Source organism: Lissotriton vulgaris, chromosome 2_1 (assembly GCF_964263255.1).
Source record: "Lissotriton vulgaris chromosome 2_1, aLisVul1.2, whole genome shotgun sequence".
Taxonomy (NCBI): domain Eukaryota; kingdom Metazoa; phylum Chordata; class Amphibia; order Caudata; family Salamandridae; genus Lissotriton; species Lissotriton vulgaris.
The window spans coordinates 125,642,240-125,667,968 of record NC_141687.1 but is presented as its reverse complement, the minus strand read 5'-3'; the positions used below and the strand labels follow the sequence as shown (position 1 = coordinate 125,667,968).

The 25,729-nt window shown below is 45.2% G+C and overlaps 1 protein-coding gene across 4 annotated transcripts in view; it reads right to left on the bottom strand.

The window, feature by feature from the left end:
* The window catches only part of SH2B2 (SH2B adaptor protein 2), a 493,931-nt gene extending 475,624 nt beyond the window's left edge, over window positions 1–18,307 (bottom strand). For 3 of the 4 annotated variants that reach the window (XM_086954571.1, XM_086954573.1, XM_086954574.1), the window contains exon 1: window positions 18,222–18,307. The gene's annotated coding sequence lies outside the window, so the exon portion shown is untranslated. The remainder of the gene's footprint in view (window positions 1–18,221) is intronic. The other variant, XM_086954572.1, reaches the window with a different exon arrangement.
* Window positions 18,308–25,729: the final 7,422 nt, after the last annotated feature.

Sequence of the window (25,729 nt, the reverse complement as noted above, 5' to 3'; positions counted from 1 at the left end):
GGTTTGATATTTAAATCTTTGACTGACAGGTAAAATGACTGGTTTCATAAGAATCCTACCCAATATCTACCATTACACATTTACCAACATGGACTGGATAAAACCCTTTGATACATCAGCCCCCTCTGTCATATCATATTGACAGTAGGTGAATTGCCAAATAACCCAGGCTTTAAACATTCAATGCAAGGTGTAGTGACAGGTATATGTGTAAAGAGTGCTGTCACCAAGCATCTGGAATAGTGGTGAAAGCATGACACCAGACTTTTGGAACACATGGAAAGTAGTGTCACTTGGAATGCTGCTGCAAAATATTCTTACTAAGTTCAACAAATATGGGAATTATATTGCTTGTATTTGCAGTGGGCCAGCTATGTATATGAAAATGTTGAGGGACAATGACCTGTCAAAAATCGATACATGAGCAGAGGTGCATATTTAATGAAGAATGCCATTGAACTTTAGTCCGTTCTGGTGCATTGATTGGTTATGCCTTGGAACTAAAAGGCAAATATTTTTCATTTTGTGCTTTGTGTGGCATTAAAGAAAGTCATCACAACTGTGTCCATTTAGCTGATGGTTTTCAGTCCTAGAGGCAGTGAATGCTATATTATCCATGTGTTAACCGTTTACAGAATTTTTCCTGAGTGAGGATGCCAAAGGTAAGAAATTTAAAGATCTTTGGTCGCATAGTGATGTTAAAAAAATAAAAGTACAATGCACTCTTAGATTTTTGCAGGAAAGAACTAGAATTTGAAAACACTTGTCTACTAAATGTTCAGCATAATTGGTGCAGATGTAAAACATCTCCTTGATGGTAGGTGACACTTTAGTGACTTTCCCACTGCAACATGTTCCTTGTCAAGAGTGTGGAGTCTTGAGTCCTAAATAGTCCATGGACTCGACAATTCTCATGCTGGTGCCTACTCGATTCACGGGTTCACACTCTGCGACTCTGGGCAATAGCTTGCTTAATCTCCACAACGGCCCCTCGTGGCAGGATGCCTGGCTTTCACCTTGTGGATACCCTGCTGGGGTCATCTCACAGGGGAATACCAGGACGGGTTCCCTAAGCAAGCGCTTAGAAACCGCTCGGTGATTTGCGCGGTATAAATTCCTGTACATTTACATTTACATTTACATGCTTTCCACTTGGTAAGCAAAGAAATGTTGAGGGGCAATTCAGGAAATGTTATTTTACAATGTATGAGAAATGTCTTGCACGGATGCATAGAAATGCCCCTTTACCAGCCATTGCATTTGAAGTGCCAATGAAGTGCCAATGTTGAGGGGGCTTTTTATCAGATAAAAGTTTACATGGGAATGAAAGAGCGGGCGCACATGACCAAAGACTCACTGAAGAAATATTGTATGATGTACTTCAATAAATTTGAAATGTATTTGGATCTCATGCACTGTACGTACACTGTCTATATACAATGCACTTATCAGTGCAGAAAGCAAGCAATAATAAAAGCAAAACGTTCCATAAAACCGAAAAACACGGTTTCTGTTTTTAATGGCGAGAAAATGTGAAACCACTAATAACCACTATTTTTTTACTGTATTGAAATCTCTTGAAAACACAAAAAAAACAGCATTTACCAAAAATAGAACACGGGAAATCCTACATATATAATATTCTACACCATAATCCATGGTAGATGAAAAGACCACATTATAACAGGGTCATGTCCTTTGTCCTTGTAATCAGCCTTGTTCCAGAGGTTTCATTAGAGAAATTAGTGAGGTCTTCAGAGGGCTGTTTGAGGAAGCTGGCTCCCGAGTATTTTATAAGGCTATTAGGAAAGGGCCAAGATTCAATCCAATGCAGTTACATCATCGCTTTGTGATTGACAGTGTCAGGGTACTACTACATGCAAGAAAACATGTAGCCGGATGTGGGCCACAAGTAGTTACCATCTGACCATGCCAGTTGTGTTGTTGCAGATGTTGGCATATATAGAGTCTGGTGCCAGGCGATGAACGCGAATGGCACGCAAAATTAGTGGCTGTTCCTGTATTGATTATTAGGCAATATCAGTGGTAATCGAGGTATCCAATGTACCTAATGGGTGGGTCATATGAAGATTCACTATCAGAAGTAATAGAGGAATTTTTTCAGTAGGATCCTGGTAGCGAGGGGCCTCTTCCATGAGGGAGCACCATCATGAAGTATTAAGTCACAGTCAGTTAGTCAGCAATGTTTGCATTCGTAATGTCAGTGATATGTGGCGATTTGAGAGGGTTGCTGCTTCCTTTGACTATGTTGCAGAGTACAAGTGGTTGAAATTGACCTGGTAGATGAATTACTGAATGGCCGCGTGGCAAGAGTAAGGCTGGGTTCTGGAGATTCTGTGATGTGCAACAGCACCCACTGTCCAAGCGTTTGTCAGAGGGCCGCCATGTTGACCATGCTCATGAGGCTGGCAAAACGCAAGAGGATTAAAGAGGATGCAACAAGAATGGGTGTGGAGATTCCGGATAAGAAGATTCAGGTTAAGGCTGTGTTCCTGAGATTCAGTGATGCGCAACAGCAAGCGCCGCCCAAGTGATTGTCAGAGGGCCGCCATCTTGACTACGCTCATGAAGCTTGCGAAACATAAGAGTACTATTTATTTATTTATTTATTTATTTTTGAGATTTTTATTGCGCGAACAAATACCCTGGGGTGTCTCGGCGCATGTGTGAACTAGCAGGACCACGGTAATAGGGTTCACTGGTCGAACAGCCATGTCTTTACGAGCCTGCGGAAGCTCATCAGGTTGGGTACATTTTTGATATTTAGTGGAAGAAGGTTCCAAAGTTTTGGTGCAGCCACTAAAAAGCGACGGTCTCCCCAAGTTGCCGTTCTGGTACGAGGTACAGGTAGAAGGCAAGTGTTAGCAGATCTCAACAGTCTTTTGGGGGTGTAGACCTGGAGTGCCTCAGTCAAGAATTTAGGTCCTATGCCATGCACTGCCTTGTAGGCAATGCAGAGGGCCTTGAACTTAATGCGGCTCTCTACTCTAAGCCAATGGAGCTGGGGATAGCAAGAGTGGTAGGTTGGCGGCGAGGGATGTTTAGAAGAATTCTGGCAGCCGCGTTCTGTACTGACTGTAGCTTTAACAGCACCTGTTTCTGGGTATTAAGGAAGAGGGCATTTCCATAATAGATTTTGGAAAATACCAGAGTGGAACTAAGGTCTTCCCAGCGGAGGTGGGGAGATAAGGCAGCAGTTTCCTTATTTTCTTTAAAGTAAAGAAAGCAGAGGAGACAACCTTGTTGACATGAAGGTTGAATGTTAGTTTGCTGTCAAAGATGACTCCCAAATTTCTCGCTTTTACCACTGGGACGGGTGGAGAGCCCAGTTGGTTGGGCCACCAGATGGGGGACCATTCTGGGGCGAGGTTGCCAAAGGTCATAACCTCGGTTTTGTCCGAGTTAAGCCTTAGGCAATTGGAGAACATCCATGTACTAACAGCAAGCATGGCCTCCTGAAAATTAGCTGCCACTGCTGTGCCGTTCTTGTGGATCGCCAGCACCAGTTGGGTATCGTCTGCATAGGAGGTTAATCGCACCCCATAGGCCTTTATTACCCTCGCTAAGTCCGCTACATAGATGTTGAATAGCGTGGGACTTAGCGAGGAGCCTTGTGGTACTCCACATGGTAGTGCAGAGACGGGAGAATAGAAGTTGCCCAACTTGACTGTCTGGGTACGGTCGGCCAGGAAGGATGAAATAAGGTCTCTGGCCGAACCATTTATCCCCAGAGCTGTGACACGGTCGACCAAGATAGCATGGTCGACCGTGTCAAATGCTGCGGACAGATCCAGAAGAATTAGGATGGCCACTCCTCCCTGATCCATGATGGTTCTAATTTCGTCAGAGGCTTTTATTAGAGCGGTCTCCGTCCCATATCCCTTCCTGAAGCCAAATTGCGTTTCGTCTAAGAGTTGGTGAGTGTCGACGTACTCTGAGAGCTGTTTATTCATCAGAGCTTCGCAAATTTTGGCCGGGAAAGGGAGACAGGCAATAGGTCTATAACTGACCAAGGCAGAGGGATCCAGGGAGGGCTATAGCAGACACAGCTGTAATCGCTGCCGAGATTCAGCAACGTATAGTTGTGAGGTATGTTGTGTATGCTGGGATCCCGGAGTTACCATGATGTGCTGTAGTGCGCATATTGGCATGCTTAGGAAAGGTCAATACTGGCTCCAGTGGATACAGGCGATAGTGGGAGTATGACATCTTGTCTTCCTGTCCCGGGAGTTTTTGTCAGGCCCACTCTCTGTGTTTGCGCAGCCAATGTAGAGTAGAGGGGTGCTATCTTGCTCCACTGGTTCCTCACCTTGTCATTGGCATTGCATAGGGAGGAGATGTCCAAGTTGAGATCGGTCCTTGCCGCAGTGAAGCAACAGGGCTAAGCGACCTGATCTCATGCCACACCCCCAGATAACTCAGTACCTTTATTTGAATGGAATTCGTCAGTTCAGTCAGCTCCAATATCAGTTATGATGCCGAGCAAACTGGAGAACTCCCTAAGAAAAAAAGTAGTATTGCACACCAATCAATTGTAAGGAAAAGATAGATCATACCCTCAAAGTCTTCTGCTCTACTCTCATGAGAGACAGGGTTTCCAAACACAGAAATCTGCTGAAAGAGTGAACTTTCAGTACTGCTCAAAATTTGAGTAAACATTTTCCCATGAAATACATTTGCCCCACATATTCAACAAGCATGAATAGGAGAGAAGTGCTGTGAAGAAGACTAACTACCTAGAATTTATTACGAAAGCCATTTCTCATCTAGACCCTCTGAGCACTTCCATTTTATTGAAGTCTAGATTTAAGGGCAATTGAAGCATATTCTCTGCCTCTCATTTGAGGTAAAAGATTCATAACTTCCGATCTTTTTTTCCTGAGGAAAGCAGTCACAACCTCAGTCAAACTAGGAGTACCATACCATTAGCAATTGTCAGGACAAGTCAGCACCTCAAAAAAGATAATGGTCCTCAAAAATACCCCTTTATGGATACAACCATAATGAACTATGCATGGACATCAATTCAGTGAAGTGCTACAGAGTAGCAAGGTTACGTTGTGCCCCCCTTGACTACGATTACATCATAAATCTCAGCAACATTGTTCTATATTTTCGTTGGTGGGAAGGAGAAGAAATTTTATATAGGCAAAGTAAACTGTGTTCTTGAATAACCTTGGCTTACGAGTAGCATGGGCAGTACCAGTGGAAGGAAGGGCAAGCCAGGTGTAGCACCTGCAAACTCTCGTCGGCCCTAATGGAGAGCCATGTTATCATTTTAAGGAAAGATAAAGGTCTGCAAAACCACCCGTGAGAATTTTTGTTGCCATTTCTCTTTTTTAGATTGAGGGATGGCCATTTTGTTGTAGAACAAATATAGGTACACACTAAGAATTAGTATGCATATCTGGAAAAAGAAGGGTAAAAGCACCCACAGAAAGATTTCTGCCAAAACGTTTCAAAACCTGCAATCCCTGTGCGCATTAAGTACTTTGAACACGCTATCCTATTACTTATTAATGCATTTCCGTAGGCAATCACTACAAATCCGATGGATGACGATTTACAGTGCATTACATAATGCAATGGGTGAGCTTGACTGACGGCTCACAAGGGCACTTTTACAAACGAGTTAACACAATTTACTTGACAAGCATATCTTCAACGCTTCAGATTCCCTAGTCTGATTCTGGCTCTACACTTTGTGGTTTTCACATTGGGATACATATACATAGTTAGGATGGCTTGGTACTTCCTTCCTTATACATAAATAACTTCCTTCCTTATATACATAAATATTATGTATTAGTGTGACCGTTGCGCCCAAACAGCAGTTTACTCAGGCAAAATGGCCAAGCAGCCCTGCAGCACCCTGCGGTTTTAACAATGGATACTTGAAAAGGTCTACAAGGTTAAGGATAAAAGGTCTGCCACCATTCATCAAGTCAATGGAAAGGTGTATGGGACTGAATATTTATGTAATGTGTTCAAACTATACTTTGTGCTATTGCAGACACACTGGAATGTTAACGGTTGTGTCCTGTGCTTGGTTGAAGCCTCTGAATACACAACGCACGTCTTAAAATGATGGCGAAGGGGGATTTTACATAGAACCGCAGTCAAATGCAAAACTGAGCACTTATCCTCACCCAGTGTTCCCTATCAGGCCCTTTTTTTCGCCCTGAACCCCTCCCCCTTTATTACCTTCACCGGGATCCTGATCTACAGGCCTCCCGGTCCCAGGTCAGAATTCTGTCAAAACCTTATTAAGGTTCTGGAGCCCTACCTAGACCGACCCAATTTTACCATCTTGGGGGATTTTAATTTTCATCTCGAGAAGGATAATTCTACTGACACTGCCCTCCTACTGGACCTACTAGCCTCTTATGGCCTCAGCCAGAGAGTGGATGGCTGCACCCACACAGCCGGACACACCTTGGACGGTGTCTTCACCAACGACCCTAGAGTGCAGACATGGACTCCCCTCCCACTCTCCTGGTCAGACCATATGTCCATTCCCTTTGATTTTATATATTCTAATTCCATCCTAGCCCCTGCAAACCCCAGTAAGTGGGAGCTTAAAAGAAACTTCAAAGGAATAAACTGTGACACAGTAGCTCCTCTGCTGTCCAACCACGGCCCGCTATCCATAGGGAATACACATAGTGCTGCGCTTGACTTGCACAACTCTATCCTGAAGGCCGTAGATAAACTGGCCCCTATCAAGCCACACTTGGAGATGTGTGGCTCAATGGTTAGAGCGGCAGACCCCGATGCAGAGGTCTAGCCCGGGACCAGGGTTCAATTCCCGCCTCGGCGGGTCTTGGGCTCAATTTCCGCGGACATGATAATTCTCGCCTCTGTGCCTATTCTAATCATGGGTCCCACGCTGCAACACTGGGCAATAGCTTGCTTAATCTCCACAACGGCCCCCCAACGCTAGGATGCCTGGCTTCACCTTGGGGGTGCCCAGGAGTGGGCACTTCACAGGGAAAAGCCAGGAAGGGTTCCACAGCGTTATACGTACAAGCGCCTGAGATACCCCTTCGGGGGTCGATTCGGTGCGCTATACAAATACTACTACATTTACATTTACTACTCTGCCAGAAAACGCCCTTCGGCGCCCTGGTTCTCTGACACCCACAGGTCCCTTAGGCAGGGATGTAGAAGACAGGAAAGAGCTTGGAGACTCCATTTAGATCCTGAAGAAAAGCAAAAACATAAGATCCTACTTAAAGAATACAAATCCACGGTGCTTGTGGAAAAGAAACAACACTTCTTTAAGATGACCACTTCCCTTAGCCCCACCAAGGAGTTGTTCAAAATCATTGACTCCCTGTCAGCCCTGCAATCTCCAGACCTTACTGTGGCATCTCAGGAGCTCTGCAACCAGATATCCACTTTCTTTCATGTAAAGATAACCAATATCTATTCTAGTCTTGAAGCTCTTAATCAGGAGCCTGAACCCCCAGCTACCTCATTTCCACACTCTTCAACATTTATGTGACACCGCTTGCCAGACTCGTAAGATCTTTTGGGCTGGAAGTTTTATCCTATGCCGATGATACCCAGATCATGGTCTCCCTTTCACACTCTGCCGACATCACAGCCCGGAATTTCAGAAACTGCATGGAAGCAGTTGCTGGCTGGATGGTGAGGAATTTCCTCAAATTAAAAATGGGGAAAAAACAGAGGTGTTGATCTTCGGAGGCAAGGAAGAGACATGGTCAATGGACTGGTGGCCTCCTGCCCTTGGGATTTGCCCTAAGCCCTCTCAGTCCGCTCGAAATCTAGGTGTTATTTTTGACAATAAACTCTTTCGACAAACAGGTCAGCAGAATGATCTCCACCTGTTGTGGAGTCCTCAGAACCTTGAGGAAATTGGTGCACTATCTTTCCCTAGAGGCCCGGAAAACTGTTACAGTAGCACTAATCTCCTCTAGGCTAGATTATTGCAATGCTCTGTACTTGGGTATCAATAAACAGCAGGTACAATGCTTGCAAGGGGTACAAAATGCAGCTGCTCGGTTGGTCGCTGACGCCCCCCGACTTTCATCAGCAACCCCCATTAGGAGGGATCTTCACTGGCTCCCTATGCAGACCAGGATAGAGTTAAAGGCTCTTTGTCTTACTCACCGTGCCTTGTATGCCGGTGGATCTGAAGATCTCAAATCCTTGCTAACACCCTACACTCATGTTAGGGCCCTTCGATCGGCCAACAAAAATCTTTTGGTGATCCCCAGAATCTACAAGGCCAGATGGCCCTTTTCCACAAGATCTGGAATACCCTTCCGGCGGATATTAAAGGTCAGCCGACCTACTCTTTCGAAAAGCCCTAAAAACGTGGTTCTTCAGGGAGACCTACCTGTAATTCCGTCCCCTTTCCTCACAGCCTATTCCATCGTTAGCGCCTTGACGCCTACGGGCAATGTCGTGCTGGATAAATCTCTTTTCAAGTCAATTCAAGTTCTGGGAGCCCGAATGAGCTTTTCAGAAACTGATGGTCAATGTGTAAAATGTTAGTTATTTTCTCTGCTGCTGAATTATAATACGAATATAAAGCATTTCAGACCTCTCTGCCATGAGATTTTCGGCTACATACGGTTTTCCAGCTCATATCATACTGACCGCTCAGTAGCTTCTGACCAACTATAGATATTGAATTATAAATACCAGAACGTACAGCACTGTGAACAAAAATGACAGCCCAGTTAGACCTCTGCTTTGCAGGTTTAATTTAAATGAACCAACTGGAGTCCACTTTCATGTCCCACGGTGGTACTAATACCCGCTCTAGGGAGAGCATTTGCAAAATCGTGCAACTCCAGAATTCTAGGACAGTGACAAATGTCACTACTCTAGCAACGACATATATATAACAACATTTGATGAGGGGACAGGGCGTGAAGCTCACTAAAGTGGTCTTAAAGTTGGAAGTGTCCTGTAGAAAAGGCACACTATGTTTCTGATTCACGTCGCATTTTTATTTTGTAGTATGTAAAGTAGAACTACAGACATACTACTTACTTACTACAAATTGCAATTCATAAAGCTATGAGTGTAAATTTGCACCTTCAGTTCTCCTATCTTTTCTATGGGGTGACTCGCACATGTAAGTAACCTAGTAGTAAATGTGCGAGGGACCACAGAGGTGGCTAGGAAAAAGAGGCATACTTACTACAAAATGGGGGGGGGGTCAGGGAGAGTTATGGTGTGGTTTAGGGAGGGAAAGGAACTCACCCACAAAAACATTAGGCACAGTCCTATTCGCAAATTGCCAATAAGGCTTAAAACAGTCATAAATGTACTCCCGCTCAGATTTGCAGTATGTTCAGCACCACACATACCTAAAGACTGGTACTGCAATACCCTCTCATCGAAAATAATGGTTGTAGGGAATATAAATAGAGTCCCAGAGAAAAGACTGTTAAATTAGGTAAAATTATTTAAAGTAATTAAAAATATAAATCAATGTAAAGTTAAAAAGTTTCAAAAATAAAAAATGTATTATTACATCTTAAAATACTTCAATACGTTTGTTAAAAAATTATGCAACACTAATTTTTATTTAAATAGTCACATTACTTTAAATTGATTAGATACATCACTTGTAATAATTTTAATATGTATTAAAAAAATAGATTTCTTTACCTTAGGTGGGAATTTGATTTTTCAATTAAAATGTTAGAAAATAATTTTAATGTAATGTATTCAAGCACTCCATATGATCAAGTGAAGGGAAATTTTCAAGAGTTTAATAAACTTTTAAAAAGTGGTAACAATGTGTGTCAAACATTAAACACAAATTAACTTTTTATATTTTAAATATAGAACAAAATAAAATGCTGCAGCACTATTACCTCAAATTTGAAATATTTAATTGATTTACATATAAAAACTATTTTTAAAGATTGTTAAACAAATCGGACCTCCAGTAAATTGTTTATATTTAGTGATTATTAAAGTGATGTTTAGAATTAATCATTTTTTTATTAAAGTCACATTTATTTTCAAAGTAAAAAAGGTAACGTTTATCATAAAATATTTGTTTTCAAATTATATTTACATAACAAAAACACACAAACATATATATATAAAACCAAAATAAGTTAATTTAACATTTGGCTTCAGTAACATTTGGCTTCAGTAACTGGTAGTCATAAATTTGTCTCAACATCCAAAGGTGGAGAAATTAGTCTTATTTCTAATTGGAGCCAAAAGTACTGAAGTTATTCAAAAGTGTAGGAGCAAACTTACATGTGTAACTTACTCACGAGAGCAAGTTACAGATTTGAGAGTAGACCCAATATTTTTATGAAAGGATTCTGTGGTTTCTCTCAGCCCTGAATATTTAGGTTGTTTTGCTTTCTACAGATCTAAAGCTATCCAGTCTGGTCTGAGTAGCTCATCGACTGCCGTTTTTTTCACTGCACAATGGATTTAGAATGAGGAAACCCAAAAAATATATAACAGAGTAACATAAACTAATTACATAACTTAGAACTGCAACAAATATCAAACTAATTTTTCATAAATTTCCTTTGGTAAATCACTCGATTTGTTTGCAAAAGTCACAAAAAGCTACGTGGTGGTGGTGACACAAAGTAAGGTGAGGATACCCACAGAAACAAAACAAGTGTATTTGTAAAGCGTGTGTTCACCCGTGGCGCTGTAATAACAAGTGTTCATTGTTACCCAGCTCAATGGTACTCATTTTAGCGACTTTAGAAGGATGACAAGTTGAGTGGAACTCACCGAGATTTGAATCTGTGGCCATGAGGTTAAAGGCAGGTTTCTATAACGGATGCATTAATTCACTGAGCCAGCAGCCCTAGCATTCGGGTGATGGTAATAGTAACCTTGCAAATGTGACATGTTGGCTCTGTATCGAACGTGGGTGGAGACCACTTACATATTGCAAAACAAGCATAAATCGGCGCTTACTTAACTCATAACAATGAAACGTTTTTTGGAGGGATATAGTAGATAACCAAAAATACACTGAGCTATGAAAAGCTGCACAGACCCTCTGCAGCTCCATAGAAATGGATTAGAGCCAATATACTTTTTAGGTCTAGCTTGGCAGTACAGCTGATCCCAGACCTCACGAGATAAACATAAATCACATGGCTGGGTATATTCAAAGAATCATCTTGTAGTGGGTGTGACTCTTAAAGTGACCAAGGATTGGTGCATTGCCAGCACCTCAGTCAAACATACTGCTCTACACAGAATTACTAAGTGCTGATTGGCTGTTGAGTCCACACATGCATCTGCCATTTGTAAACAATATCTAGACCATCCTCCGCCAGCTGGTAGCACCTAGTAGTTAAGAGCAGGCTGGGCTTGGCTGGTGAATGACCTACGGTAAATAACTGATAGACAAGATAGTAAACTTAAGTAGGACAGAGACAGTCTGTGTGTCCAATGGATCTGGACAGCAAGGAGCAGTGCAGGCCCCCAAGCTGATGACCACCAAAAGCAACGGCTCATCTCTTGGATGCCACCCACCGACAGCTTCCAATCCACCAAATAACTCTGGCTGTAGAGCCTGCATAGTGGTGATGGAAAATCGCGCAGGGGGTACAGCTTTGCTAAACCTACACACACAAACACACACAATATACGTTCTAAAGTGAGCGTTGTCTCAGTGCAGGGGTGAGTGATGTATATAAGGGCAAGGTGATCTCTGTATGTGTGCAAGTGCAGGCTCAGCACTGTGTTAATGTAGGGTCAGAAGTGTGCATGTGTGAGTGCAAGAAGAGAGTTGTACCTGCGGGAATGCAAAGCAATTGGTCTGTCAAGCCAGGGTGAGCAGTGAGTGGTGTGAGAGTGCAGGGTGAGTGGTGCAACTGCAAGGATGCAAAGCAATAAGTGCAGGGTGAGCAGTGAGTGGGTACAGGGTAAGCGGTGGTGAAAATTGTGATGCAGGTTGAGCGGTGTGCCTGTGTGCATGCAGGGCAAGCGGTGCAGGTGCAAGTTGAGCAGTCAGTGAGTAGTGTGACTTCTGGCTTAGAGGTGTGTGAGTGCAGGAAGAACAGAATGTGAGTGCAGAGTATCGGTGTGCCTCTAAGGGTAGGGTGAGAGGTGTGTGATTGAGGAGTCCGGTATTCCTGTGTGACTGCAGGATGAGCAGTGCAGGAGTCGATAGTGAGCCCTCTGTCTGACTACAGGTTCAGCAGTGTGCACACATGAGTGCAGAGTGAGCAGTGTGCTCGCATGAGTTCACAGCGAGTGGTATGTCCAAGTGAATGGAGAACATGCAGCATGCCTTTGTGAAAGGGCGTAGCACACTGGAGGCAGCGGTAGTGGCATTACAAAGTGGAAGCTAGAGTTCTTAAGAGTAATATAGTATTCCTCTTCGACATGCATAATTTTGCAGCAGGCTTCATTTCATTATGTCGGGCAACAAACATGGGTTCGCAGTTGGAGAATACAACTTTTTTAAACAGCCTCTGGTTTGACATTCTGATTTGGAACTAGTGCGTTAACTTTATTGCACCCAGGTATTATAAGGTGCAATAAAAATGCCACCATTTATGACTGAAATACCTGTGCAAACAGTTTTTTGCAAGGATCATAGTTTACAGGGTACTCCAACCCTTAGTCGAGAAGTTAAATCATATTATATATCGACAGAGCATGAAGCTGGTGAAGATGGAACTAAAATTCAAGAATTTAGAACATATGTAACAGAAAGGTTAGGCACAATTGTCAGACAACAGAAAAAAATAAACATGAAATTAATAAATACAATACAGACAGAGAGGTCATTATACCTTCATTCAAACGAAATTGTGACGACGATGCCAGTAAGCTTTTAGCATATAATATTAAGAAAATAAGAATGTAAAGGTGAAATAACTAACGAATAAGAAAAGAAGGGTAGTAAACACAATTAAAATTGGAACTGCGCAAGGAGCATGTACTTGAAATGAACAAGCATTGGTACAGGCAATAGGTATTACCTATGCAAGAGCTATTGGCTCTGCAAGTGTGTTTGAGCCATGTTTTACTCCAGCGTGGCTACTGTGTAGCATGGCTAACCATTAGTGGCGTACAGGAGAGTAGCATGGAGTGTCGTAGGATGGAATGGCAGAAAGTGGAGCTGAGTAGCAGAGAGTGTTGTGTATTGAAGTTGCATAGTGTGGAGTCGAGTACAGTAGCAAATACTGGGGTGGCATAGAACAGAGTGCATTGGCATAGAGTGTTGTAAAGTGTAGTGGCATAGAGAGGTGGCACTGAATTCAGTGGCGTACAAATGCAGCATTGTAGAACACAGTGGCGTAGATTAGAGCGGTGCATAGTAGAGTGCAGTGGTGCAGAGTAGAGACTCGTAGAGTGGTGCTGAGTGAAGTGGCAAAGAGGTAAGTGATGCAGAAAGCAGTGGCACAATAGAATTGAGTGGAAGAGTGACGTGCAAAATAGAGTGGCATAGAGTGCAGTGGCATAGAGTGGTGCAGAGTCAAGTATGTGCCATAAAGTAGCGCAGTGGGGAGTGGCTGAGTGGCAGAGTGAAGTGGCAGAGAGTGCAGTGGCAGAGTGGCATAGAGAGCAGAGATGTACAGCAGTGATGCAGAGTGCAGTGGTGTAGAGTTCACTGAGTGCAGTTGAGTAGAGTGCATTGTCATTGAGTTAAGTGGTTAGAAGTAGAGTGGCTTAGAGTGGAGTGGCGCAGAGTGTCAGTTGCTTAGAGCAGAGTGGAGTCATAGAGTGGAGTGAAGCATTGTAGAGTGCACTTGCGTATAGTGGCTAGCAGGCGGGCAACTAGAGCCACATTTCGGGGGGGCTGAAAAATATTTCGGTGGGGGGGGGCTAATTCTTCCAACCTTAGACAGAGTGGCTGTAAGAAGGGGAGAAAACACAACAAAAGCCTAATTTACAAGTAAATGGTCTTTTAAAGACCTGTTCAGTACTCGGGTGCTGCTGCAATTAGATGGTCGCCAGACCGCAAAGCTGTGTCAGCCCGTGCTGGAACACACGATGGGGGCGGCTGAAGGCCCGCAAGCCCAATGGGTGTTGCGTGCTTGGTGGCTAGAGTGTAATGATAGAGTTAAGTGGTGTAGAGTTAAGTGGAACAGCGTGCAGTGGTGAGTAGATAAGAGTGGTGTCCAATGGATTGGCATAGAGTGCAGGAGCATAGAGTATAGTGTTACAGAGTAAAGTGCATTGGCTTAACCTACAGTGTTGTGTAGAGTACAGTGGCGTGGAGTGGAATTGTCCAGAGTAGACAGGTATGCCCTAGACTGGAGTGGTGTAGAGTGCAGTGGAGAAGAGTGCAGTGGTTTAGAGTGGCGAAGAGTGCATTGGCATAGAGTAGAGAGGTACAGGGTACAGTAGAGAGGTGCAGAGTGCAAATGCTGAGAATTGTGAAAAGTGGAGTGGCTCAAAGTAGAGTATTGATGGAGTGGTAGCACACTCATTACAGACAACACATTCTCAATTGAAATGACCGTTACATTTGCGCAGAGTAACAGTTTTGCTAATAAAACTACACAGTGCACAGACGAAAATGTGAGAAAATGGTGTCACCCGGTGTAATGATTTGCTTTAATATTAAAGCATTTGTTTCCAACACACCAGAAAAAAAACAAAAAATGTACTTCATTTGTATTACTTATTCTGATATATTATGAAATACTTAGTTTATTTAAATGTTGCTGTGTGCTAGGAAAAAAAAATTCCTACCCCCCAGTGTTCAGCAAGATTGTCACAAATCGTTTCACTTTAAAGTCAGAGAACGAAAAGTAAAGAAGCGGCCTCGGAAGAGAAAATCTGACATTTGACCTCTGTCTTTGAATGCACAGCAAATGTGACTAGTTAACAACAAGATTTACAGGCTTGTTTACAGAAAGCAAGTTTGCGGAAGAATATAGTGAACCAGATTTAGGCAACGCGAGTTAAGAATTGAAGCTGGACAATCTAAAGCAAATAAAACGCCAGAAAATGTGAGTTACAAACCACAAAGTCAATAGTAATCAACGGGTGGAATGCATTCCTAGGTAATCTTTCAGAAAGTCCGCAAGAAGCATTTAGCAAACCAGACAGTGTCTGGTAGGTTGTGTCAAACACAAAAAATAAAGAATGAACTGGAAACACCCAAGTAAACAAAAGTAATGAAATAGAAAAAATGGACAAGGAAAAACAGCAAGGTGAGTCATAAGCGAAGGAGCTACCAACCGACTAAATTAAAAAACACAGATGACATGCTACCAAATAAAGTACACGCTTTTGAATTTATGATATTTCCTCATTGGCGGGATAACAACTGCAACGTGCAGGTCATTATACAGTGAACACCCAGAAAAAATAAAAAAACGTTATTAGTGTGGAGAGCGGAGACTGCAAGAGGAGATGTGGAGAACTGGGTACGTTCATGCATATATTGTGGCACTGTCATAGTGTACAAGCGTTTTGGGGAAAGGTACACAGTACATTGCGGGAGGTCCTGGGGATGGAACTGCAGCCTCAGGCCCGCAGATGTATTCTGAATATCTGGGAACCCACGGACCTAAACACATACAAACAGCAATGGGCAACATTGGCATTCATGATAGCCAAGCATAATATTGCCCAATTGTGAGGAGCTAGCCAGCCGCCCCAGATTGAGAAATGGAGGAAGATTTAGACAGGTGTATGTTTAGGGAGAGGTCAGTCTATTCTGCTAGGGGATGCCCGAGGAAGTGGGGTAAGGTCTGGGAGGCTTGGAATCATTACAGGGGAGATGTCTGTGCCGCGCCGGCATATCATGAGGATGTGGAGGCGCATGAGTCCCCTTGATTCACTAACTGTCATAACCGTGTTAAATCTTGACTGTATGGAATGTCATTGAGAATCTCAGGAAAATTATGCGTATGTCACCTGATGTGTTTCTTTGTTGATTTTTGTTTAATAAAAAGTAATTTTAAAAAAAAACGTATTAAGTTAGTCATTCTGGTTCCAGACACCAAAAGGTGCTCAATAATTTAATTAGCAGCAGCAGAACAGTTTGCAAAGGTTGGGATTTGGGACGCCTATTTAGAAAAGACTTGGATCACAGAAAATAGACTGACATCAGAAAAATAAAACAGAGGAGAAAAACATAAATTTCGCCTCTTTGATCCTTTTTAAACTGTTAGCAATGGATTTACCAAAACATCAAAGGCAATCCATATTTTATAGAAATACAAAAGGTCAAAGCACATAAGCTTCTTTTTGCAGATAATGTACATATAAGATTGAGAAACTATGTAGAACAGGCATAAATGTTGTGGCTATTCAGTCAACAAAAATTAAAGGGTCAATATCAAATAACAATTTTGCACAATTTCACAAAGGTGCAAACCTCCAAATGAAAATCTGATTTAGATAGATGAGTATATAAAATAACGATGCTTTACATTTTAGAGAATACTATTAAAATACTATATCTGAATTTTACACCAGTGCAAGAATACATACATAAAATAAATTCCAAACGGAATTTATTTTGGAAATGTTATTACTGGCGATTACGCTTAAGGGGGTTTGGGAGATAAGTTTTACTTTCTACAGCCAGCCAAACTAACTAACTAACGAATATATGCCCTGCAGACCTAGTTTTAGAACCTAACACAGACACTAGTGATTAGAAATTGCGTAACTTAATATAAGTATATCGTGACACAAACAGAAATATGCAGGACAAATATGTCTATCAGTGCACAGAATGGTTGCCGCTCAGTTCGCTTCAATTACAACATGCCGACATTAGCACTCGGACCTAACAGGTTTTATTCACACTGTCCAGCAGAACCCCAAACTCTTTCTAACAGCACTCTTAAGGTCGCCCTAACAACTCGCAAATGTAATTTCCATTGTACCGTGCACACTAACTTCTAGCATAGCCTATTACACATTTCAAGGATTCCCAGCAACCACACTGCCCACACTCACTTCCAATACTCTTTATGTCTAGTATTAGTCACGCTTCCGTCAAACTCTGTGACCACATTTCCAGCTACACTCAAACATCTCGTAACCACCCTCCCAGAGCTTTCGCAGGACCCAGATTTCTCGAATCCTCGTATCTTCTTAGGCCGGAAGCTTGTGCGTCTATTATTCTGGCTGTACGGAAACCTGCGTAGCACACACACTTCCATAATTTCCTTCTCAAAAGCTATCCATAAATCCTACACCCACGCTCCCAGCATTTCCATGAGACTATACTTACTTTCCACAACAGGACCCCACTTTCAGAAATATTTATGCTCACTCTTCCAGCCTGTTCTGCAAACATATTCCTGTAACCTTTGTGTCCATAAATCCTCTATCTAATTACTACGAACAGAATCCACACCACCAGCATATTTTGCACGCAGGCCAAGCAGTGCTCATCCCAAGCATTCCAAGCCCCACACTCCGGCCCGGCCCGGCCCGCCCAGCCCCACTTAGCGCACTAAAACCCGCCCGGTTCCCACACGATCATCTACCCCAAAAGCCCCACAGCTCTTAGGGCGACGCTTCGATCTATCAGTTTGCTCACAATTCCTGCAGACCCCGCGTTCACATTTACATCATCATCATCTAAGTCCGTTATGTACTGATTCTCACTGAATCCTACACACCATTTTCTTTGAGTCCACACTGTTCGTAGTCCGTGCACAATAGCAGCATTGCCTACATCCCCATGTAGTGCATTCACTATAATCACACTTTCCAAAGCATCCGTAACCACACCTTATCTACCCTCTCTTTTGCTACAGTTGCCTCATCCCACACCGATACTTTATGCGTCCTACAGTTTTCTCATTACCCACACTACTTTACTCACTTAAACAAATACCTTACTGACCCTGTAGTTAGACCCAGAACCTGTTTTTAAATGAAGCCAGGCATATTCCGAGCAGTCAGATTGTATACAATTGCACCGATTTTATTCCTTCTGTTGAAGTTGGAGTAATGTATAATCATTCAACAGCCCTGCATGACTCATTAACTTGCAACTGAACATGCTCTTACGAAAATTAGGTCCTGGTTCCAAAAGCGCCCTTTTCGCTTCTCTGTGACATATTCATCGGTCTTGATATAAAGCGCCCCTCCCCCAAGTCTAGACAACATGCACTCTCGCTCACTACACTGGTACATCACTAATCTCTTCACAAGACTTTCGCTCTATTCTATACAAACACCCCTCCCCAAGTCTGCACGTCGTTAAAAACGACCACCTGTCCGCTACTCACGCGGATCGTCCGAGAATTCAGTCTGCTCGGGGTCCGTTATTCATCTTTTGTACGGATGACATTTGTCCGTAATTTCAGTACTTCCGGTTCGCACGGGAGCCAATCCCACGGCTGAACATATTATGGGGGTCGCCTGGTAGAGGGAGGGACTCCTGATGTGTAAGGTGACCCAGGATTGCAGTATTGGGGGTAACTCAGCCAATCCTAGCGCACTACATAGAATCACTAAGTGTTCATTCGCTGTGTAGTCCGCACGTGCCTCTTCAGTGTGTAAACACTGTCCCATCTGTCATCAGGTAGCTGGCGGGCGCCTTGTGGCTTGGAGCAGACGGTCAGACTGTGGGTGGCGAATGACCTGCGGTAAGTCGTTCAGGAACCAGCCAGTGAACTTGAGTTGGCCGGTGATAGTTTATCTCGGTCCGGGCGTTCCCAAATGATTCAGCTTATTACGGATATCAGGGAAAGTTGAGGCTAAGAGGATGGTGCGGAAATTTGGAGAGTGGCTGACTCGGGATTCAGGACACGCCTCGGTGGCGGCTTCAGTGTGGAACACATTTATGACAGTCAGCCAGACCAGGTCGGTGACCCGAAGCAGCCGAAATCGGCAGCACTGAGGGGTATTTAACATCCAATGGAACCGAGTGTTCCATTTATTATGGCAGAGCCGAATTAAGTGACTGACCTGGCTCTAAAATACCGTACACTAGCCTAGCGCAGAAAATAGTTATCATGTAAATAATGCAAAAAAATCATGTAAATATAAGAAAGTATTTCTTTAACATGCAGATGATTTTTACCGTAGTATACAAGGTTATATCCCTGCATTGAAAGGCATTTAGGCCTAGATGTAGGTAATTTTATTTTACCACTTCTTAAATACCGAATTTTACCGATTCGGTATTTAAGAAGTGGTAAAATAGAGGGGGGGGGGGTGTAGGTATTACAGAATCGGCAAATACCGAATCGTTAAGATTCGGTATTTACCGATTCTGTAAATACCGATTCGGTAATGCCCATTGATTCCTATGGGCATTGAAGCCCATAGGAATCAATGGGCATTTTTATTTTTTTATTTTTGGAGTTTTCTATAGCGCTGGCCAGACCCCAGGGTATCGGAGCGCTTTACATTCAGTCAGGAAGAAACAGGTGCGAAAAATAGTGCAGCATACTGTAAACAGGGTACATACAAGGTCAGAAATTAGCTCAGTGGTCTTCCGCCTGGGTGGCGGTTTTGAGGTAGAGTTGTTGAGGTAGTCCGAGTTACCGATTATTACCACATCTGTGCATGCACACCTGTGCCATGTGATACACAGACATGCCCATAGGGCATGTCTGTGTGCCACATGGCTTACAAGCCTGTAATTGGGGTGCTAGAGGGTGTCAAAGTGACACTCCCTGCACACTTGCAAGAATAGGTAATTACCGAATCGGTAAATACCGATTCGGTATTCCACATTGATTCCTATGGGCTTCAAGGCCCATAGGAATCAATGGGGGATACCGATTCGGTATTTACAGAATCGGGAAATACCGAATCTTACAGATTCGGTATTTACCGATTCAGAATTACCTACATTTCCCCACCTCTAATTTACCACTTCTTAAATACCGAATCGGTATGATTCGGTATTTTAGAAGTGGTAAATTAGATTTACCTACATCAGGCCCTTGAGCCAGTAGATGGTTTCCTCTTTCTCTGGTGAAGCCCCATATCACGACTGTCACTCGGCTTTCAAGCCAGGAGCGTCAAAGAAAACAAGCATTGGAAATGCAATAGGTCTCGCATTAGGAAAGTTTGAGCTATTGGTATTGTAAATGACACTTTTTTTATTTATGTGTTGGTTTTGAAAGTAGCAAAATTAATAGCTTTGTCAGTTACAATGTCAATAGTTGTAACTTTTGCAAATGTGACACCTATAGCATTTGTAATGCAATGTGTGTTGTATTTACGTGACTTAGATGTATTGATATTACAAATAACAATGGCTTTTAATTTTGTAAATAATTAATACTTAAATAAAAGTTATTGTAATTTATAATGGCAATAGCTTAAACGATTGTAAATAATTTTTTTGAAGATTATGTTCAGTGTATTTTATTGTGACGACAATCCAAGAACATTGCATTTGCACCTACACACACAGAGCTACACACATGTAGATGTGGTGGTGGTGGATCTGGGGGATATGGTGGTGGTGGATGTGGTGGTGGTGGTGGATGTGGTGGTGATGGTGGTGGATGTGGGGGTGGTGGTGGATGTGGTGGTGGAGGTGGTGGTGGTGGTGGAGGTGGAGGTGGTGGTGGTGGTGAATGTGGTGGTGGTGGTGGAGGTGGTCGATGTGGTGTGGTGGTGGTGGATGTGGTGGTTGTGGATGTGGTGAAAGTGGTGGTGGATGTGGTGGTGGAAGTGATGGTGGTGGGTGTGGTGGATGCGGTGGTGGATGCGGTGGTGGATGTGGTGGTGGTGGATGCGGTGGTGGATGAGGTGGTGGTGGATGCGGTGATGGATGTGGTGGTGGTGGTGGTGGATGTGGTGGTGGATGTGGTTGTGGTGGTGGATGTGGTTGTGGTGGTGGTGGTGGATGTGGTGGTGGTGGTGGATGTGGTGGTGGATGCGGTGGTGGTGGATGCGGTGGAAGTGGTGTATGTGGTGGTGGATGTGGTGGTGGATGTCATGGTGGATGTGAAGGTGATGGATGTGATGGTGGATGTGGTGGATGTGGTGGTGGTGGATGTGGTGGTTGTGGATGTGGTGGTTGTGGATGTGGTGGTTGTGGTGGATGCGTTGGTGGATGAGGTGGTGGATGAGGTGGTGGATGAGGTGGTGGTGGATGCAGTGGTGGTGGATGCAGTGGAAGTGGTGGATGTGGTGGTGGATGTGGTGGTGGATGTGGTGGTGGATGTGGTGGTGGATGCGGTGGATGTGGTGGTGGTGGATGCGGTGGTGAAGTGGTGGTGGATGTGGTGGTGGTGGATGTGGTGGTGGATTTGGTGTTGGTGGATGTGATGGTGGATGTGGTGGTGGATGTGGTGGTGGATGTGGATTTGATGGTGGATGTGATGGTGAATGTGGTGGTGATGGTGGATGTGGTGGTGGATGTGGTGGTGGTGGTGGATGTGGTGGATGGGGTGGTGGTTGTAGTGGATGTGGTGGTGGTGGATGCGGTGGTGGTGGATGCGGTGGTGGTGGATGCGGTGGTGGTGGATGTGGTGGTGGCTGTGGCGGTGGATGTCATGGTGGATGTGGAGGTGATGGTGGATGTGTTGGTGGATGTGGTGGTGGTGGTGGATGTGGTGGTGGATGTGATGGTGGATATGGTGTTGATGGTGGATGTGGTGGTGGATGCGGTGGTGGTGGTAGTGGTGGATGGGGTGGTGGTTGTAGTGGATGTGGTGGTGGTGGGTGTGGTGGTGGTGGTGGATGCGGTGGTGGATGAGGTGGTGGTGGTGGATGTGGTGGTGGTGGTGGATGTGATGGTGGATGTGGTGTTGATGGTGGATGTGGTGGTGGATGCGGTGGTGGTGGTAGTGGTGGATGGGGTGGTGGTTGTAGTGGATGTGGTGGTGGTGGGTGTGGTGGTGGTGGTGGATGCGGTGGTGGTGGATGCGGTGGTGGATGCGGTGGTGGATGAGGTGGTGGATGAGGTGGTGGATGAGGTGGTGGATGAGATGGTGGATGAGGTGGTGGTGGATGTGGTGGTGGTGGATGCAGTGGTGGATGTGGTGGTGGTGGATGTGGTGGTGGTGGATGTGGTGGTGGTGGATGTGGTGGTGGATGTGGTGGTGGATGCGGTGGATGTGGTGGTGTTGGGGGATGTAGTGGTGGATGCGGTGGTGAAGTGGTGGTGGATGTGGTGGTGGATTTGGCGGTGGATGTGATGGTGGATGTGATGGTGGATGTGGTGGTGATGGTGGATGTGATGGTGGATGTGGTGGTGGATGCGGTGGATGTGGTGGTGGTGGATGTGGTGGATGCGGCGGTGGTGGTGGATGCGGTGGTGGTGGTAGTGGTGGTGGTGGTAGTGGTGGATGGGGTGGTGGTTGTAGTGGATGTGGTGGTGGATGTAGTGGTGGTGGGTGTGGTGGTGGTGGGTGTGGTGGTGGTGGTGGATGTCATGGTGGATGTGGAGGTGATGGTGGATGTGTTGGTGAATGTGGTGTTGATGGTGGATGTGGTGGTGGATGCGGTGGTGGTGGATGCGGTGGATGTGGTGATGTTGGATGTGGTGGTGGATGCGGTGGTGGTGGTGGTGGTGGATGGGGTGGTGATGGTGGTGGATGCAGTGGTGGTGGATGCAGTGGTGGTGGATGTGGTAGTGGTGGATGGGGTGGTGGTTGTAGTGGATGTGGTGGTGGTGGATGCAGTGGTGGTGGATGTGGTGGTGGTGGATGCGGTGGTGGTGGATGTGGTGGTGGCTGTGGCGGTGGATGTCATGGTGGATGTGGAGGTGATGGTGGATGTGTTGGTGGATGTGGTGGTGGATGTGGTGGTGGATGTGGTGGTGGATGTGATGGTGGATGTGGTGTTGATGGTGGATGTGGTGGTGGATGCGGTGGTGGTGGATGCGGTGGTGGTGGTAGTGGTGGATGGGGTGGTGGTTGTAGTGGATGTGGTGGTGGATGTAGTGGTGGTGGTGGTGGATGCAGTGGTGGTGGATGCGGTCGTGGTGGATGCGGTGGTGGTGGATGCGGTGGTGGTGGATGCCGTGGTGGATGCGGTGGTGGATGCGGTGGTGGATGAGGTGGTGGATGAGGTGGTGGATGTGGTGGTGGATGTGGTGGTGGTGGATGCAGTGGTGGATGTGGTGGTGGTGGTGGTGGATGTGGTGGTGGTGGATGTGGTGGTGGTGGAAGTGGTGGTGGTGGATGCGGTGTATATGGTGGTGGTGGTGGATGTGGTGGTGGATGCGGTGGTGAAGTGGTGGTGGATGTGTTGGTGGATGTGGCGGTGGATGTGATGGTGGATGTGGTGGTGGATTTGATGGTGGATGTGATGGTGGATGTGGTGGTGATGGTGGATGTGGTGGTGGATGTGGTGGTGGATGTGGTGGATGCGGCGGTGGTGGTGGATGCGGTGGTGGTGGTAGTGGTGGATGGGGTGGTGGTTGTAGTGGATGTGGTGGTGGATGTGGTGGTGGTGGTGGGTGTGGTGGTGGTGGTGGATGCGGTGGTGGTGGTGGATGCGGTGGTGGTGGATGTGGTGGTGGTGGATGTGGTGGTGGATGTCATGGTGGATGTAGAGGTGATGGTGGATGTGGTGGTGGATGTGGTGTTGATGGTGGATGTGGTGGTGGTGGATGCGGTGGATGTGGTGATGGTGGATGTGGTGGTGGATGCGGTGGTGGTGGTGGATGGGGTGGTGGTGGTGGTGGATGCAGTGGCGGTGGATGTGGTGGTGGTGGATGCGGTGGTGGTGGTGGATGGGGTGGTGGTGGTGGATGCGGTGGTGGTGGATGTGGTGGTGGTGGATGTGGTGGTGGATGTGGCTGTGGATGTCATGGTGGATGTGGAGGTGGATGTGATGGTGGATGTGGTGGTGGATGTGGTGGTGATGGTGGATGCGGTGGTGGTGGATGTGGTGATGGTGGATGCGGTGGTGGTGGTGGATGCGGCGTTCCAACCCGTCACACAGCTAGTACTTGTGGTTTAGAACAACAGACATATGAACTTCGATTATTTCAAAAGCCAATTTCCAACATGAAAATATTACCTTGTCTGACACCGACTCTTCTCACTGTGGTAAGTGTAATGCCGATAGGTAAACAGCGCGCAGGCTCCTGTAATTATTGTTGAGCACGTTTGGCCCACACCTGAATTGCTTACTTTTTCCTCATAAGCAAAAATATCATGCAGTGCTGTCCCTCTCCCGCTCAGATGCTGGAATTCCTAGATTGTATATTTTGTTCGAAGTTGACAGCCGTCTGAGCTAATAGCAAGCCTCAGAGCAAGATCGGACAGACTCCCAGCCGGATTCAAAGAAGGGCATGGAGAACCCCAGCAGGCAACTAAGGTTATTCGAAAGGGGCTAAGAGACGTTTTTATGGGTCGCTGCATCAGCACTTCTACTTGGAAGCCTGCCAACAGAAGGTTGGTTGGGAACATTGTGCGCAAAAGTGGATTAAATGTCCAAGGTCAGGAGTGACCAGAACTAAAAACAGTGTTAAAACCCTCACTGAGGAAATCGGACAAGCTAAAGCTGTCTCGAAATGCAAAGTGCAACAAAAACGTTCCCATAAATGTGAGGTCTGCTGCTATTCTCACATTTAGATCTACAAGGGGCTTAAAAATCAGGTACACTTAATTCAGTTCCCAAATGAAGAGCCGCAGATCAAAATAATCATTTAGAGCGAAACAAGGAGAAACACGAGAGACGGCCTGCGGCCGTCAAAGTGAAAGTACGGCCGGCTGAGGGAATTGCTGTGGGGAGGGGGGATGAGAAATGCGACACGGCGGGCAAGGGAGGGGGCGGAGCGGGGAGAGCGGCATGAGGGTGTGAAGCAGCAGGGGAGGAGTGCTGCTGGCGATTGACTGGCGATTTGATGATGTGCACGCGCATTTTAGGTCAATACGCTTGCGCATTGACCTAAAAGCCCACGGGCACAGCATCAAATCGCCAGTCAATCGCCAGTCTAGGTAAAGCTTATTTAAGCCCCTATAGAGCTTCGCCAGCTATGCGCACAGCAGGCGAGCCCTAAAAACAAGTGGGTAGTTAACATTCTGCATGAATTCTCAAAGTTATTTCGGTCCATGTTTAGAAAAAATACATTGATGTATATTTTCCGCGAATTCAAGCTCTCAAAACGGCAAACCATGTTGCGATATACCTTAACCATTCACAAATGGGACACCCAACAACAGCCAAAAGTTCACGCCGCCCACCACCTGCCACCCAAACAGTATTAAGGCAAGCTTGAAGAAGCCTTGATAAAGCCATTCTTTTTGAGCTTCGGTTAAGATTTTGTTTTACGCCACGATTGGTGTAATGCTTAAATTAATCTTAGCAAATGGTAATTACATGGGGCTGCATACCAGCCCATTGCTCTTTTACCCCCACTCTTTGCCACCTTAAAAGACTAACCATATGCAATTTTACCTTGGTCCTGTCACTGTAAGGAGAGTCCAGCCCTAACTGCCTCATTAAGCCTCCTCCAGAAGGAAATATAAGTAACGCTAAACTGGTTTTGGCCTTTTAGACCTCTTCAGAGTAATGCAGTGCAAGTCAAATGGAACAGTGAGCAGGGACCCACATCGGAACACACCCAGTGCACTTTACCGCACATCACTTAGAAAACCAAAAGGTGGTGGTTAGAATTCTTGAATTAATCTCAGCTCCTTGTAATTACTTATGGCCATATTTCAGCCCTTCACCTTTTGGCTGATATTCCACTGTAGACAGCAATCACCATAAGCAATCAGTCTTGATCCTGAACCAATAAGATTAGTCCAGCTTGAATTGCTAAGCAGGGTCCCCTAGAAACTGGAAGATAATCGCTCATAAACTGATTTTT